At 48.8% G+C, this 15,820-nt stretch overlaps 1 protein-coding gene across 1 annotated transcript in view; it reads left to right on the top strand.

Moving 5' to 3' along the window:
- PRKCH (protein kinase C eta) overlaps nt 1-15,820 on the top strand; it is a 114,293-nt gene that overhangs the window by 78,467 nt on the left and 20,006 nt on the right. The gene's annotated exons all lie outside the window — the stretch shown is intronic.

Raw genomic sequence — 15,820 nt, 5'->3', positions numbered from 1 at the left:
ATCCAGGCATTCTGCCACAGCTAAGTCTGTCCAATAGGATGTGTGTATCTGTATCTGAAGCATTTCTGATCTGAAGCATTTTTGTCGTGGTTCCTGGCCAGAGTGGGTCGTGCCATCTTTGGCTGTTGCGCTGAAAAAGGAAAAGGGGGATGGAGGAGAGGGTGAATTGGAAAAGCAGGGTTAGCTGTGCAAGGGACATTATGCCATGTGCAGACCTGTGTGGCAGCAGGGGCAGCAGGAAATGCTCCCTTCAGACTCTCCAAGGACATTCCAGGCAGCCAGCGTGGGCTGTGGTGCTGAGGCTGCCCTGTGCCTCCCTGTCCAGACTCTGTGCACTTGTGCTGAGAGTCTGAGCTGGTGTGTGACATTTAGCAAGCAGGCTTTGGGTTTTCTCCTCCCTTCTCTGGATCTTGTTACGTTCCTTTTGACATTTACCTGAGCATGAAAATGTAGCAGGGTCCCATGTCCTTGTTGACTCGTGCCTAAAAGCTGAATTAGTGTGCTTTGTATTTCTGTTTGTCAGTGTCTCTTAGCCATAGGTTGAGGAATTGTGTGCTTATCTGTGTTTTGGGGATTTTGACACAATCTTATCAGCTTTGTAACCTTTGACATTTCCTGCACCTTCTCTGTTTTGGTTTTTTTCCCCATTACTTTATAACCATTCTTCCTAGCTGCAGTTCCCCATTCCAGTATTACTCATATAATTTCTCATACATTTTGAGCAGTAGCTTGAAACTTGATGCCCAAACAGCAGCTTTACAGCCAGAATTTCTACCTTCAGACCCTGTTGAGCACAGAGGGAGCAAAAACCTTGACAGCTGACTCCTGCTTCTTGCTGCTCTGTGCAGCCTTGATAAATGAGAAAGCCAAGGAGAAGCTGTGACTGCTGCCAGCTGGCCAAGCTCCCAGAGAGACAGTCCATCCTCTGGGAAGGTCAGGGGGCAGCACTGCCCAGCCACTCCACCCTTGAGCAGCACAGAGCCTGGAGCCAGGCCTGGGTCTGTCAGTCCTGCTCCTGCTGGGGTCTCTGTGGGATCAGGGACAACCCCCACAGGAATTCTTGGTGTCCTTTGTGCTGCTTGGGATGCAGCAAGCCAGGGAGATTCAGGCAGTCAGCTTATGCCTTGCACTGCAGAGTTAATTTTGACCCATGGATGGGTCCTGACCCGTGGTAGATTTGAGATAGGACTGGTGTAACTCCAGCCTGAATTATTGTTTTTTTCCCTCCTATCCTTACACAAAGAGAAAATGTCCAAATAAGCCTTTGTGGCACCATATCTGTTAAATAAATATCATTTATCAGTGACTGAGCCACTTGTAACATAGTTCCCTGTCTGCTGTCAGAAAAGGCAATGCTGAACTGTGCTGCTTCTTGGAACTCATGAGGTTTTGGAAATGAGCCAGAGCAAAGAGAAGCCAGCCTTCAAACCCCAAAAGCCACAGGTCATCTGTGGCTTGAGTGGGCTGAAGTTGGATTCATGCGTGGAAAGTCTCCATGTCACAGATTCCCCTACACTCTTTTGATCTTGTGAAATTGCTCTGCTCACTCAAACTGGTAATAGCCCCAGGGGAAGGACAGCTATTTGGGGTGATAAAATCAATTGGACACTGTCTTGCAGCCTGCCCTCTTTACTGCCCCTCATCATCTCCACTCAGAGCTGCCTTGGGGTCCTTCAGGACTGACAGTTTTCCTAAGCCACAGAACAGGCAGAAAAGTTCCTGCCAGAGCTGTTGGATGCTTCTTCCCAGCATCAGCCTGTGGCATCTCTGGATCCCTGCTGGCCAGGAAGCAAGGCAGCAAATGCCAAATATTGCCAGTAAGCTGCCATTGGAATGGGGACACATGGAAGAGAGAGGATGATGTCTCAGGGGGCCTGGCTGTTGCTGTGCATGAGTTAAATGTGGAATGGAGTATTGGGTATTTCACATTCTCTCATTAAATGTGGCATGGAGTATTGGGTATCTCATGTTCTGTCATGTCTAGAACAGGGCAATTGAAGTCACTGTTTGATTGCCTGAGAGCCTTCCCTAATTTCTCTTCATTTTCTTACAACCAGGCTCATGCTGAAAATCTCCACCTCTTCTCCAGGGAAGCTCCTGATATTTCCAAGTCTTTGCTCTGCCTGTGTCTTCCTTGGGACCTTGCTGTGGTTTGGAGCAGTTCAGGCTGTTCTGTTCCCTGGGGGATGCAGTTAAAAGACAGCTCTGTCCTTAGCAGAGCTGGGTTATAGAAATAGGCACATCATGGCCAGACAATCCCTATTTCCCTGAAGCCCACAGCATGCAGGGGTGGCTGGAGCCTCTGGGTGTAGCACAGGCACTGCTGGCTCCCAGGCTCTCTCTGGGCTCTGCTGGCACAGCCCTGCACAGCCCTGGCCAAGTGAGTGTCTGTCCCAGTTATGTAAGGAGGAATTTCAACATTAATTACCTGTCTTGGCTTTGGGTTTCTTTCTGTCTCTGCTGACACCAGAATGAATCTCAGAAGATTCAGTGTGGCTTCCTCAAACAAAACAAACAAACTTTATTTCACAGGCTCTAGGGTTTGCTGATTTCTGCCAGGAGCATCCACTCTTCTGGGATGTTTTCCCTTTGTTTCCCTGCCACTGAGGAGGGACAGCAGTTTTTCTGGAGATGCTGCTGAGCATAGCTAACATGCTTAAATATTTGAGCTGCAGGGAGGCTGGCACTTCCAGTCAGGCCAATTAAAAGGGAAAAAATTAACATTTCCCTTTGCTCCCAGCCACCTTCCTGCATTCTGAAGGGCTGGAGGAGGGAGGGATGCCTTTAGAGCTGTAGAGGTTGGCTGGGACAGAGGTGTGTGCTGGGCCAGAGGTATCTGTGTGGATCGTGTTCTCCCTAATGGCTTTCCTCCCCCCTTCTGAAGTCATTAATGCTCGTTAAGCCAGGATGGAAACAAACCCAAACAACAACAGTCTGCAAAATAATTCCATCACTCCAGACTAGTTCTTTTTTTTTCCTCCAGTGAAGCAATTAGTCTCCTGTGATCCCATTTTTAGCCAGGCTGGAAACAAGCAGCCGGACAATAGTGAATTCCTCTTCTGGCAGAGCAGTCATTGGATCTGCTCCCTGATGGGAAAGGTGAGGTGAGCCCCTTGCCTGTCTCTAGGGGAAGAATCTCCCTGCAGAAATCCCTGTGGGCCTTGCTGAAAGCCCTATTTTTGTGCAGCCTCTCCCAGTGAGTCACAGCCTCTGGCTCTCTGGCTACTCTGAGAGCTCTCAGAACCATGGCTTTTCTGCCAGCCCACTGCAGGGTTTAATTCTCTGTGGCTTTGCTCTCCTGGGTGTACAGCCCTTCCCACTCACTGGCTGATGATGCCAGTTGTGGCTGCCAGAAAGTCATGAAGTAACTTGTGGTTTATACCAGCAGCAGAGCCATGGAGGATTCGTGTGGAGGTGGGTGAGACTTCCCAGTCTCACTCTTTGAGTGGTACTTGGAGCTTGGAATGGCTCAGTTTGATCCTGGGGATGGCTCAGCTTGGTCCTGGGAATGGCTCAGTTTGATCCTGGGGATGCCTCAGCTTGGTCCTGAGAATGGCTCAGCTTGGTTCTGGGAATGAATGGCTCAGTTTCGTCCTGGGAATGGCTCAGCTTGGTTCTGGGAATGAATGGCTCAGTTTGGTCCTGGGAATGGCTCAGTTTGGTCCTGGGAATGGCTCAGCTTGGACCTGGGAATGAATGGCTCAGCTTGGACCTGGGAATGAATGGCTCAGCTTGGACCTGGGAATGAATGGCTCAGCTTGGACCTGGGAATGGCTCAGCTTGGTCCTGGGAATGAATGGCTCAGCTTGGACCTGGGAATGAATGGCTCAGCTTGGACCTGGGAATGGCTCAGCTTGGTCCTGGGAATGAATGGCTCAGTTTGGTCCTAGGAATGGCTCAGTTTGGTCCTAGGAATGGCTCAGTTTGGTCCTGGGAATGGCTCAGCTTGGACCTGGGAATGAATGGCTCAGTTTGGTCCTGGGAATGAATGGCTCAGCTTGGTCCTGGGAATGAATGGCTCAGCTTGGACCTGGGAATGAATGGCTCAGCTTGGACCTGGGAATGGCTCAGCTTGGTCCTGGGAATGAATGGCTCAGTTTGGTCCTAGGAATGGCTCAGTTTGGTCCTGGGAATGGCTCAGCTTGGAGCTAGGAATGAATGGCCCAGCTTGGAGCTGGGAATGGCTCAGCCCGTGCTAGGGGACAGTGCTGTGAGCAGTGGAGTGTGATATGAGCAGGGTCAGGCAAAATTTGGGGTGTGTGATAGGGAAGAGAGGCTGAAGTCACTGAGGCTGCCCAGAGCAGCTGTGGATGCCCCATCCCTGGAAGTGTTCAAGGCCAAGCTGGAGAGGACTTGGAGCAACCTGCTTCAGGAGGTGTCCCTGCCCATGGCAACTGGGTTGGGATGAGATAATCTTTAGGGTTCCTTCTAACCACAGCCATTCTGTGATTCTCCTCTATGATTCCCTGTGTAGCATCACACAGAGCTGTGGGGGGAGCTTGGCCAGAGGCACCCGGGAAATTACTCCATTCCTGTAAGTGCTTGTAACATGAGTAAGGTGAAGTGCTGTCCTGGGGCAGAGCCTGCAGCTGTGCCACACACAGGGCCTTGCTCTTGCCTTTGAGGTTTTTGTAGGGTGTGGGAAGCACTGGGTTCTCCCTCCCTGGCTGCAGCACCCTCACTGCCCTGAAAAGCACGGATGGGACAGGGTATGACAGGACAGGTTCAGCTGGAGAGCGCTGTGGCTGTGCTGCTGGAGGAGGAGATTAAATCACTAGCAAAAGGGATCTTGCTGTCTCTAGGTTCTGAAAAGCAGCCCCAGTGCCACCTTAGCAGCTGGACAGTGCTAAACCCCAATACTTCCCTTTCAGGATGCAGGAAGGCTCTGAGCCCAAATCCACGTTTTACCTCATGCACACGAGGTAAAAGCCACAGGGTTTCTAGTCAGGTGCCAGGAAAAGCTGCAGCTGCCCAGAAAAGGGCAGCTGAGGACAGAGGGGAGCTCTGCTCGCTGGCTGCTGGGATTAAGAGCAGCTCACAGCGTGTTTGAGTCATGTGTCACCAGCTCTGACTCCTCTGGAATGAAGGTGTCGTGTGGGCACCAGGGCTGTGCAGTGCTCCTGCTCCACGTGGAAAGCCAGGGTGGGGAAACACTTGCCAAAGAATTCTGCCAGGCAGGCTCATCTGGGGATGTGCAGAAGAAGTGTTTGTGCCTGATCTCTGCTCTGGGACACAGCCTGCTGCATCCCAGCATCACCCCTGGTGTCAGCTCCATGCCTGGGCAGAGATGCCCTGGTTGCTGGGGAGGGAGGAGAGGCTGTTGATAAACATTATCATCTTGTTGGATGTTGTCTGGTTTGAGTCATTCCAAATGATGGTTGCTGGTGGTGCCAGGAGTGCCAGCAGGCAGCAAACCAAATGCCCAAGGGTTGAGTTCCAGGTGGGTGGGATGGCTGTGGGGATGCTAATATGTGCAAAGAAACTCAGATTCCAAACCTGCAGTGCCAAATTAGGGGTTGGCTGGAGAGGAAGCAGGGTGGGTTTGCATTTGTATCACTGTGGTGCTTCCCAAGTCACCACAGGGACAATGGGAGGTGGGAGGTGAAGTAACCCAGTGTTCAAAAGCTGATTCCAAAGGCAGCTGCTCTGGCATGGTGTGGTTGCTTTCCTGTTAACAGCCAGGACAAAGCACAGTGCAGCACCCACAGCACCACCCCCAAACAGTGAACTGTGCTCTCACAGCCATGGGATCATCTCAGGAACTGTGGAATCATTCCTCATGCAAAGCCATGGAGAAGTTTGCAAACCATTTTTGAAGTAAAGCATTGTGGAGTCTATTTGAGAATAGAGATGGAGGACAGGTAAACTTACAAATGATGTCCCCAAAGTGCAGAGGGAACATGGGCCATCTGTTGCTCCATGTCTGCAAACCCATCTAGAAAAGTTCCGGGGGTTCATTAGCTTTAATGTGTCAGTTGTGGGTGATGCATTTCAGCATGTTGGGATTGAAATAATGCCCTTTTTATTCCTTTTTCTCAGGACAGTACAGTCATTCTGCTTTCCCTGAGCCTCCATGGTTTTCCATTAGTCCTCCATCAATTATTTATTCATGGGAGAGTATCTGAGAGCAGCAGTCCAGTGTGAGAGCAGCAGTACTTGACTCTGGAGGAGTTTGAAGTACTTGATGGCTCAACCCACTGGAATTGTCAATAACATTAAGAAGTACTTTCCTGCCACAAAATAAAAATGTGGCCTTGTAGGTGGAGAGTGCTAAACTTTGATGAGGACATGAGCTAAAAACCAGTGCACTTCAGATGCCACCTGAGTGTAGCTTTAGTGAGGACAGACAAGGAATTTTTTGAGAATCACCTTGCCTTCAAGTTGACTAAATATTTTTTTGTATTGTGATAGAAAATATGTATTGTTGTGCAGTTCTGGCCTGTGTTGTAAACATGGGAGGTCTGGGTAGAAAATCTGCAATTCTGAGTTTTGATCTGATGTGGTGTTTCAGCAAGAGGCACACAGGTTTTTGCCTGATGTTTCTTGTCTCCCTAGAGTAGAAACAAATTTTGGTGAGGATTTGTGGTGTCTTCTTCCTGACCAAAGGGATTTATGAGCAAGACCTATAATTGGAACCTGTGTGAGGAGAGGGACCTGCTGGCTTCAGATCTTCCACAGCTGAAATAGTAAAATCTGAATATGTCAGGAGGCACATTTCCAGCTAGACACACAGCACCCTGGGCATCCTTCTCCATGGTCACACGTGTCAGAGGCCAAAGGGACTTGATGTGTGAATGTGCTAAAAATTCAGGGGCTGAGCAGTGTAAAGACAGACTTTCCTCACTCATGTCCCATTTCTGTTTTTTTCCTTGATGGGGTCACTGGAGACAGTGCTTATTTGATTTGGTGATGAATTTGTTTGATACATAACAGGAGCAGCTCCTTGTACCTGGCAGCTGCGTCAGGTGAGCATCACTTGACTCCTGCTCTGGGTTACTGCTGCTTTACTAACAGGAAGCCACCTAAGGCGCCTAATTTGGGAACTTTGGTAGCCTTGTCAGCTGGTGAGGCAAATTTAGAGGCTTGGGAAAGCATCAGTGCCCCTGTGCCAGCTGAACAGGGAGCCCAGACCAGTGAGACTCGAGAGTTAAGTGCTTGATGTGCCACGGGGATAACAGCAGCCAGCGTTGTTGGTGGGCAGTCTGGGGTCTGTTTGATGCTGTGTGGCATTTGGGGTGACACATGAGATCAGGTGTGTCCCTGCTGGCCTGGCACTAAGGTCACTGTCCCTGGTTCCTGCATGCAGGCAGCCTGGAGGAGTCAGAGTGGGGCTGCAGAGAGCTGAGCATGCCCAGCCAGGAATTGCTCCTGGCTCTGCCCTGCTTGTCCAGGATCCTTGGGCTTCACACAGCTCTGGGTGAATCACCTGTAATGAGTGAATAGCAACAGTAATTCACATGAAATGAGAAACTAAATCTTGGGATAATGACCCATCTTCTAGGCTCCTAGAAAAACTTCTTCCATTTTATATTTAAGTGATTGCTGTGGTCAAAAGCAGAGAGATCAGAAGCCCTGTGTTTGCCTAAAGGTTCCCTGGAGTCTTAGGAAATAAAGAGCCAATTATATCAGTGATGGTATCAGTTTATTTTCTTAAGAAACAGCATTTCCTAGGAAATTCATTCATTCATTTATTCCAAGGGGAACCAGGCAGAGCCCCCTCCTGTGCAGCAGTGGGGTGGCTGTGTGCTCTGTGCCCACAATGTGTCACTAGCAGGGAGACTGTTCTTTTGCTCTCTGCATAAAAATTCAGTGCAGATGGTGACATTCTCAAACCCAGCCATGCTGGCCCAGCACGGATGCTTCCTCAAAAGTTAATAGTAAGTTTGGCAGTGGAAATCTACAGGCCAAAGGAAGGTGCTTTTAAAAATCCTGTCTAAAAATACAGTACTTCTGCCTTCAGCTTTGTTTATTCCCTTATAGAAAGGAGATTAGCACCTGTAGCCTTAGCTTTATAAATCTGGATCTGTAATTCAGAGCCTTAATAAGGTTAAGTAATTTTTTTTTTTCCTCAGGGAAGGGCCTATTTCAGAATTGAGTAAACTTGACAGGAGTTGGGTTTTTTTTCACTGATTCCCCTGGATTTAGAGTCAGGCTCAGAGCACAGTGAGCCTTACCTGTATCAGATGAATGTGGAGAAGTCTGCCTGACCAGATTTACAGGTTTCAGGCAGGAGTATCCTTCCCACAGAGCCCTGCTGGCATTCCCAGTACCAGCACAGGCTGGTTTGCTGCCCAAGCCAGTGCCACAGGCAGTCTGCACACTGATGGATAGGGACACCTTCGTTTTTATTTTCTTTGGTATTTCTAGGAGTGAAATATTCCCCCTAAGACTGGAGTGAGGAGGGTGGGTTCCAGGGCAGCTGTGGGATGAGCAGGAGAGTCCCTTTGGGTTGGGCTGGTGGCTCATTCCCCCAGGGCAGGGTTAGTGGCACACAGTGGGACCTGTCCTGTGTGCTGGGGAAGCAGCACAGGCCAACCCTGATGCTCCCAGGACAGCTTGGAGCCGTCAGCAGCCCTGTGGTGGGCTGTGGGCAGCTGGGGATGACTAATCCTGGATAACTCTCACTCCATCTTGTAGTGTTGGGGCCATGCTCTGCTGCGGGCACAAACCTGATTTCATTTTAATTTCCATATCAGGCTTTGAATCAACATTGATCTATTTTTGTCAAAGTGACACAACAGGCTTGTGCTTTTTAACCTCTCCTAGCTCCACCAGTCCCCTGATTGTTGTTCCTGCATTTGGGTCTTGAGTCTGTTGTGTGCCTCCTCTGAAGACTTCAGGCAATGGGACGCACAAAAAGAAACATTGTGGTTGCTGGGGGTTTTTTTATTTTTTTTTTCCTTTTTTCCTCTTTTTCTGGCAACAATAAAATGAGAGCTTTGTTGGGAGCAACTCAGCAAGTAATGTTTCAGGGCCAGCAAATTCCCGTGTTGCTGCCCAGTGGGACTGAGGAGTCCATCAGAGGACTAGGCTGGCAGCTCATCCAGAGGGAGAGCGTGGCATCCATACCAAAAACTGGACATGAAGCTTTTTTCCATCCACCTCTCCCCTTCCTGCAGTAAATGGGAGGACAAATGCTCTGGGATTCAGTGAAACACTTCAAGTGTAGCTGAGCAGAGTCCCACATAAAAGTGCAGCAAATAATACATAGATTATATATAAGTATCTATTAAAAAATGCACGCACACCAATTTGGATGTATAAATAAATTATAGGGGCTGTGCCATCTTTGGGATTACTCCAGTGTGGCAACCTCCAGCACGTCTGTGTTTCACCAGTAATGGCTCTGGCTCGTGGCTGCCCCATTTCACATGTCCCCCATGTCTTTTTGCCCTTGTAAAGCTGCCTTTGGACACTGTCATCAGCCCTCTCAGAGCTGCTGAGGGTGTAGTAAAGGGAAGTTTGTGGGTGTGCCTGACCCCACAGGACTCAGTGAGGTCCTACTGAGTCTGTACCACCAGCCTGGGGGAAGCTCTGTGATCATCTCTGCTGGTGTGCCCAGGGTTTTTAGGCTCTGCCTTTATACTTGAGCCTACCACTCTTGTTTTAACTGGAGGATGAATCAGGAGCAATGAAATCCTGTGAGTAATTGTGTTAATCTTCCACAGGTGCCCTTCTGAAGTGCCCAGAGGCAGGGGAGGTGGGAGTGCTGGTGCTTCAAATCACCAGAGAGGTCTTGGATGCTGGGTGATGCCATCTCCTGTGCTGGAAGAGAAGGCAGAGCCTTGGGCACTGCTTTGTCTCCAGAGCAGCAGCCTGGGGATGGGCAGGAGAGGGCCAGGGCTCTGATGTGGGCTGGGAGCTGCTCCCAGGGAGCCCCTGCAGGCAGATGGACAGCCAGCAGTGCTGGGTGCCAGCCCATCTCTGCCAAAAAGCCCATGGTGCTGCCCTAATGCAGGCAGAATGCCTGTAGGAACTCGTGCTTGTGCTTGAAGGGCTGCTTGACTTTAAAATAATAATTTATTGACTGAGCACTTCTGGATGCAGTGCTTGCCAGTCTGCTTAGTCTGAACAGCAACAGAGCAAGAATCAGACTTACCCCATGAGTGTGCAAGGCTGATACCAAGTGCCTTTGGACATCCTGAAGAGCACAGATGCAGGTGTGAGGATCTGTCTGGGGCTAACTCCACTCCTGACCTTGCCCTCGGGCACTCCTTGGCCGTGTGCTGTGGTGAGAGCTTCCAGCGTGTTCCAGTGCTGTGTCTGACCCTGGACCTGAGTCCATATTGCATCAGGCTGTAACATCTTGTGTTGCAAGAGAGGTGGAGCCTGCTTTGGAGGCTGGGTATCCCTAATCCATCACACCTTTATCCCAACACATGGCTGCAGAGCGTTCCCAAAGGTCTGAGTGCCAGCAGGATGGGTTGGCTGAAGCACAGACAAGGCAGGAGGTTCTTGTACTCTGCCACATTCCCCTCCCAGCTGTCTGAGGAGTCTGCAGGATGTGCTGTGGTGGGATGGGGCTGTAAAAGCCCCAGGAATGGTGCTGGGCTCCTGGCTGGAGCCCTGCTCACATGCTGAGGTGGCTGTAGGATGGAGCTTTCCTCTGGCTCCCGTGGCCAGCCAGGACAGGCACCTGTCTACTGCTCGGTGGCCCAGCAATGGGTGTGGATTTCAGTGGAGTTTCACTTACTTCTACCATTTATCTCGAGTCTGAGTTGGATCCTTGAATGATTATATCACATTTCTGCTATTGCTTTGTTGTGAGAAATGAGAAGGTCAGCCTGGAGCCATGGTGGCTGTATTTACAGTCCCTAAACACTGAAGTCTGGTCAGATTTTGAAAACAACTTTTGGCTGTTAGGCCAGTGAAGAGGGGCACTTGCTATGTTTCATTCCTACTTTCTGGTAATCAGGAATTACAAATATCTGGAGAGATCTTCCCCTCATTTCTGTCCTGTGGCACTGCACTGCAGGTTGCAGTTTGCTGTAGCCAGGCTGTCTGTGTGGCTGGCAGTGGTCTGGGTGGGTTTCACCTCAGAGGTTGTTTGGAAACCAAAATAAATGTTTTCTTTACCCAAAGGAATGTTTTTCAAGGAAACAAAGAGTTGAAGTTATGTTTTGAGTCCCTGTGTATTTTGACATTATTTTGTGCAGTGCTGGGGAGGATGGAGACTGAATCCCATGGGATTTTGGGAATTGTGCTGGGAAGCTGCAGGTGTGTAAAGCAACACTTTCCATCTCAGCCTGCCATGCCCAGTGGTGTGTGTAAATACCTACACACTGTTTATATGCTGGGTAACAACAGTATCCTACCTCTTTTTATTTGGCAGAAAAATTCAGGATTTCAACTCTTTTTCTGCAGCTTGGTGCAGCTTGATCCTTTTCTGATCTCAGCTTAATGGCTCCCTTTATCAAAGGCCAGTAACCTGGTGTTTCATTTGTGATTTCAGTGTTTTCTCCTGCCCTAATGATGTGCCTAAGCAAATACCAGCAGCTCAGCCTGGGTTTTATGTCTTAGCTCTGGTAGAATATGTTGCAGGTGTCAGTTCAGCCTGTATTTACTGCTGCCACTCAGCTCTGCCACTGCCTAGGACATGCTTATCTCTTCCTTGGGGCTGTGAGAGTGTGAGGTTCTGCTTATAAAAGCTTACTTGATCATAGAAATAAATAATGTTTGGTTGTTATTGTAAAAATGTGGATGATGTGATCCATTTTCTGTGAGGGAATTTATAAGCAAGTTCTCTACAACCCAAGACTTTAGGAAACTGCCTTAATTCCCAAAGTGGTATAAAATCTTGGGGACAAAATGTGGAGATCCCTAGTCCAAAGCTTGTGGGAATAGATTCATGAAAATAATTCTTCTCTTTGAGTTTCCTAAATGAGTCTCCAAGATGAAGTAAGAAAATAATGTTATGGATCCAAAATAAATGCTAAGGCTTTTTAAAAGCAATTATGTATATTTTTTTTTGCAAGTTAAGACAGCATTGGTTTCAGGTAAAAGGAAGTATTTCAGTTTGGATGTTCCTTATGAATGCAAAGGAAAATGGGAAACATTATCAGCTTCACAGGGGTATTTAGGGCTTTACATAAAACTGAGACCTCCATCTGTTCTCCTCTTTATTTAATCAAAGTATGGGTTTAAATCTGTTGTCCACTGTATTTGGAGCAAAGCCTCCAACTTGAAAACTACTGCCTTTTCCTTAACTGTCTTACCAACTGTGCTATTCTGCAGGTTGTACATCTTTCATTCTCCTCTGTTGAAGTTGTTTCATTAAAAAAAAAATTACAATGCTTTTGGAGCAGGAGTTGGAAATGTGTATTACTTTGGTTGCCAGAGCAGGCAATAGAAATGCATTTTTCTGCATCATGATGGAGATTGCAGTATTTTTGTGAAGTAAAATGACTTCAGCAGAAGAGGTGGAGAAAAATTAAAATCTCATCCCTGCTTGCAAGGGAACTTGAATGCACATTTGCTCACCCAAAAGTGTTTCCAAGGAGTGTCTAAAGGGAAAATTTTCCCTTCAGAAAAGGGAAAATCACTCATTTAGCTAATTTCAGGTTGGGGATTTTGTTTTTCATTGTGTATTTTTTGAAAACCATTTGGCTGGAGTTCCATGTTAGCCACACTTACCTTTGTGGCTGGCACCACTGAGTGATTTGCATTGACATGGGAGCACCAGGCTTTAATGAGCTTTAAACTGGACCTTTGAGATCAGCAAACCTGGGATAACCTTGAGGGGAGGCAGGAAGCCAGTGTCTGCCACTCTTACACTTCTGGATCCTTACTACATGTACAGCCCTTACCAAAACAGGGTGATGAAACCAAAATAAGGAAAAAACTGCCCAAACTTCATCCTTTCAAATACAGTTTCTACATCAGGAGTGAGATGGCAGGTACGTGTATCACACACATTTCCTGGCAAAAGTCCCTGGTGCAGGGAAATTGCATTTGACAGATGCTTGGGAAAAGGACCAGATCATCTGCAATTGTAATTTTGGGTTTTTTACAAACGTCAAACTCGAGCAGCAGATGTGCAAAGAACACCTCTCCCAGTGAGTGACACTGAAGCAGCTCATTTTGTCATTTCTTCTGGGTCTAGACTAAACAAGGCCATTAAGCCAGGGTGCCATAGCTGAGGGTGAGGACAAAGACAGCCTTTTCTGAGTCAGGATGAAGCCTGTTTTCCAGGGAGGCTTTGCCAGTGAGAGGCAGAACCTCGGCTGGACCTTAGAAACGCAGCCTCAGAAAACCTCTGTGCCGTTACTGCTTCATGGAACTGCTAAAAATATTGGATGGAAAATGCAAGTATTAAGGAAATGAGGTAGATTTGGCCTTTCTGAGCTGGATGGCTTCCAGTTTCATCAGCTTCCCGGAATCCTTGCTGTGAAAATGAAGAGCTCCTTGTAAATCTCGGAGAACTGTCAGTGTTTTTCCTCTCATGTGGCCGTGCTGGCTTATGGGGAGACCTGTCAGCATCAAGCAGTGAGTTCAGAGCTCACAACTGCTGGGATGGCTTGGGACAGATGCTCAAACCACAGCTTTCCCAGGGATTTATCTTATGGGGCAGCCAGAGAGAGGCTCCAGAGGAGCCCATGGCTGGGGCTGCCACTGTGCTGGCCCACGAGACCTCTGAGAAGGAAGTGTAGGATGATCTCCTGTCACCTTGCTGAGCAGAGAGCATTGAGCAGCCTTCTGTGGTCATGGGAGGTCCTCTTCTGAAAGGATCTGCACGTAGCCAAGGGCCTGAGCAAGTGAGAGCCAGAGTAACGTCACATTACAGGTTATGTGAAAATAGAAAATGCGAGTGTTGGGTTTCACACTGCTGGACAGGAGTCAGGAGGAGACAACAGACACTGTTAATGGGTTTAACGTGCAGTGTGGAGGAGCCAAGAGCTGGAGCTCTGCCTCGTGTGGTTAGAGCTACCCAGAGAGAGGCAGACAGTTTAAATTTAATGGTAATTACAGAGCCTCTCTGGGAGGACACAGCCAGCACAGCGCTCTCACACCTGCAGGGCTCCTGCCATCTCAGAGCTGGGGTGAGCATGGTGCCCTGTTCAGCTAACAGGGGTTTGGGACATCTGCAGCATGTCCTTGGGGCAGAGGTGATGTGCTCAGCAGAGCTGGCCCAGCCTTTAGCTGTCTCTTGCCTCTGCTCTCCCACATTTTGACTGTGTTTCTGCTGGCTCACATGTAAGGATGGTGTGTTTTGAGGTATGCCCAAAGTGTTCCAGGACGTGGTGGATGTTTCAGGGAACAGAAGAAGGTTTGCTAGGGGCATCTCCAAGCGAGTTCACCAAAATTCCCCTTGCAGCTGTATCTTCAGGGGTGCACCACAACAGTCAGCAGTGCCCAGGACCGAGAAGGTGTTTGCTGCATTTAAACCCAAGCCAAGAATAAACTGTCCATTTCAGCCACATCGTGGCAGATTCCTGAAAACAAGGCCTGCCTTCATGCTTGGAGGGCTTCCTTGCCCTGCCAGGAACCACAGGGAAGAGCAACAGGAGCTTTGGCTGTAAACTACTGCTGAAGATGGGCTGTCGTGGGCAACCACGCACAAACCTCTCCCTGTGCTCCCCTAAAGCCTTTCCAGGACAAGCCTTTGCCCACATGCCTCAGCCATCATTTGTGATTCTCAGAAGGGAAAAAATAAGTGTCTCCTGCTGAGAATCCCGCCCAGAGCAAACACTGCAGCCTGAAGCAGGCATGGGCACTGTCCTTGGCATCCAGATTTCACTGGGCAGCTCGTGGGCCTGCTGGGAAGGGCAGCAGTGTTGCAGAAGGGTTTTTGCTGGCTTGTGCTGCCAAACCATCCTAAAGTTCAAGAGAGAGGATGTGTGATCTTGTGATTAAGATCCTTCAGGAAGCTGGTGTTCAGCCTTGTCTCTGGGGGATGCTGGGCAAATTTCTTAACTTCTGTCCTTTGCTTTCCCATTCATTCAAAAGAGGCTAAGAATACTTTTCCTTATCTTTTCAGCAGAGGATGTGGCTCTGATTGTCTTACACAATGTGTCCTTGATCTTTCCAGTGCAGCTCAGGGAGGGCTGTCTGGAGTCCCTTGGGCTGTGGAAATGCCAGTGCACAGCAGAGCCATCAACCCCCTGATTGTCACTTTAGGATCATAGATGGAAGATGAACAGGATCAAGCTGGATTCAGATTTCAGCTCAACCACTGGTTTTTATATTGATGTGGAGATGTCACCACTGCTGTTACCACCCTTCCTAGGGAAATAGATATCCAACCAAAGGGCAAAATGGATCTAGAGCCAACACGAAGGGGTTCTGATACCCTGAAATGTATTTAGTTTTTGATCGTGATGTGGGCGTCAGAATGACTTTGAAGGTGGCTTTGTCAAGCCACCCCATCACAGTTCTGCTGTGATGGCTCTGGGCAGCTCTTGGCCCAACACCAAAGACAGCTCAAAACCTGAGCTGTGACCTGTTTGTGCTGCCATCAGAGCTCCTCTCCTGCATCTGCAGTGCTGCCTGCAGCTTGTCTGGCAGCTGCAAAGCAGAGGTGCTACGAGCTGCTGTATTTTTAGGCAGGCATTGCCTAAGCTGCAGGTGACCCCATGGTGTTCCTGACAGCGCTGCTGGCTGCAGGTTATTCCCTTGGGCAATCTCAAGGTCAGACAAGCTGATAAGCTCTGTTAGGGCTCTGTCATTTTGGCAGCTCTGCTTTCCATGAGGAGCTCCCAGGCTGTTAGAGGTGATGTACTGGGAAAAGTGTCCCCCTGCAGCTTGTTGGGCTGCAGGTCTCTTGTGACAGTGGCCAGGAGGTCCCCACTCCAGTGAGGGCTATGGGGGATGTTCACTGCTT

Source organism: Ammospiza caudacuta, chromosome 6 (assembly GCF_027887145.1).
Source record: "Ammospiza caudacuta isolate bAmmCau1 chromosome 6, bAmmCau1.pri, whole genome shotgun sequence".
Lineage (NCBI taxonomy): Eukaryota > Metazoa > Chordata > Aves > Passeriformes > Passerellidae > Ammospiza > Ammospiza caudacuta.
Note: the sequence above shows the minus strand (reverse complement) of the source record. Positions and strands in the feature narration are given on the sequence as shown.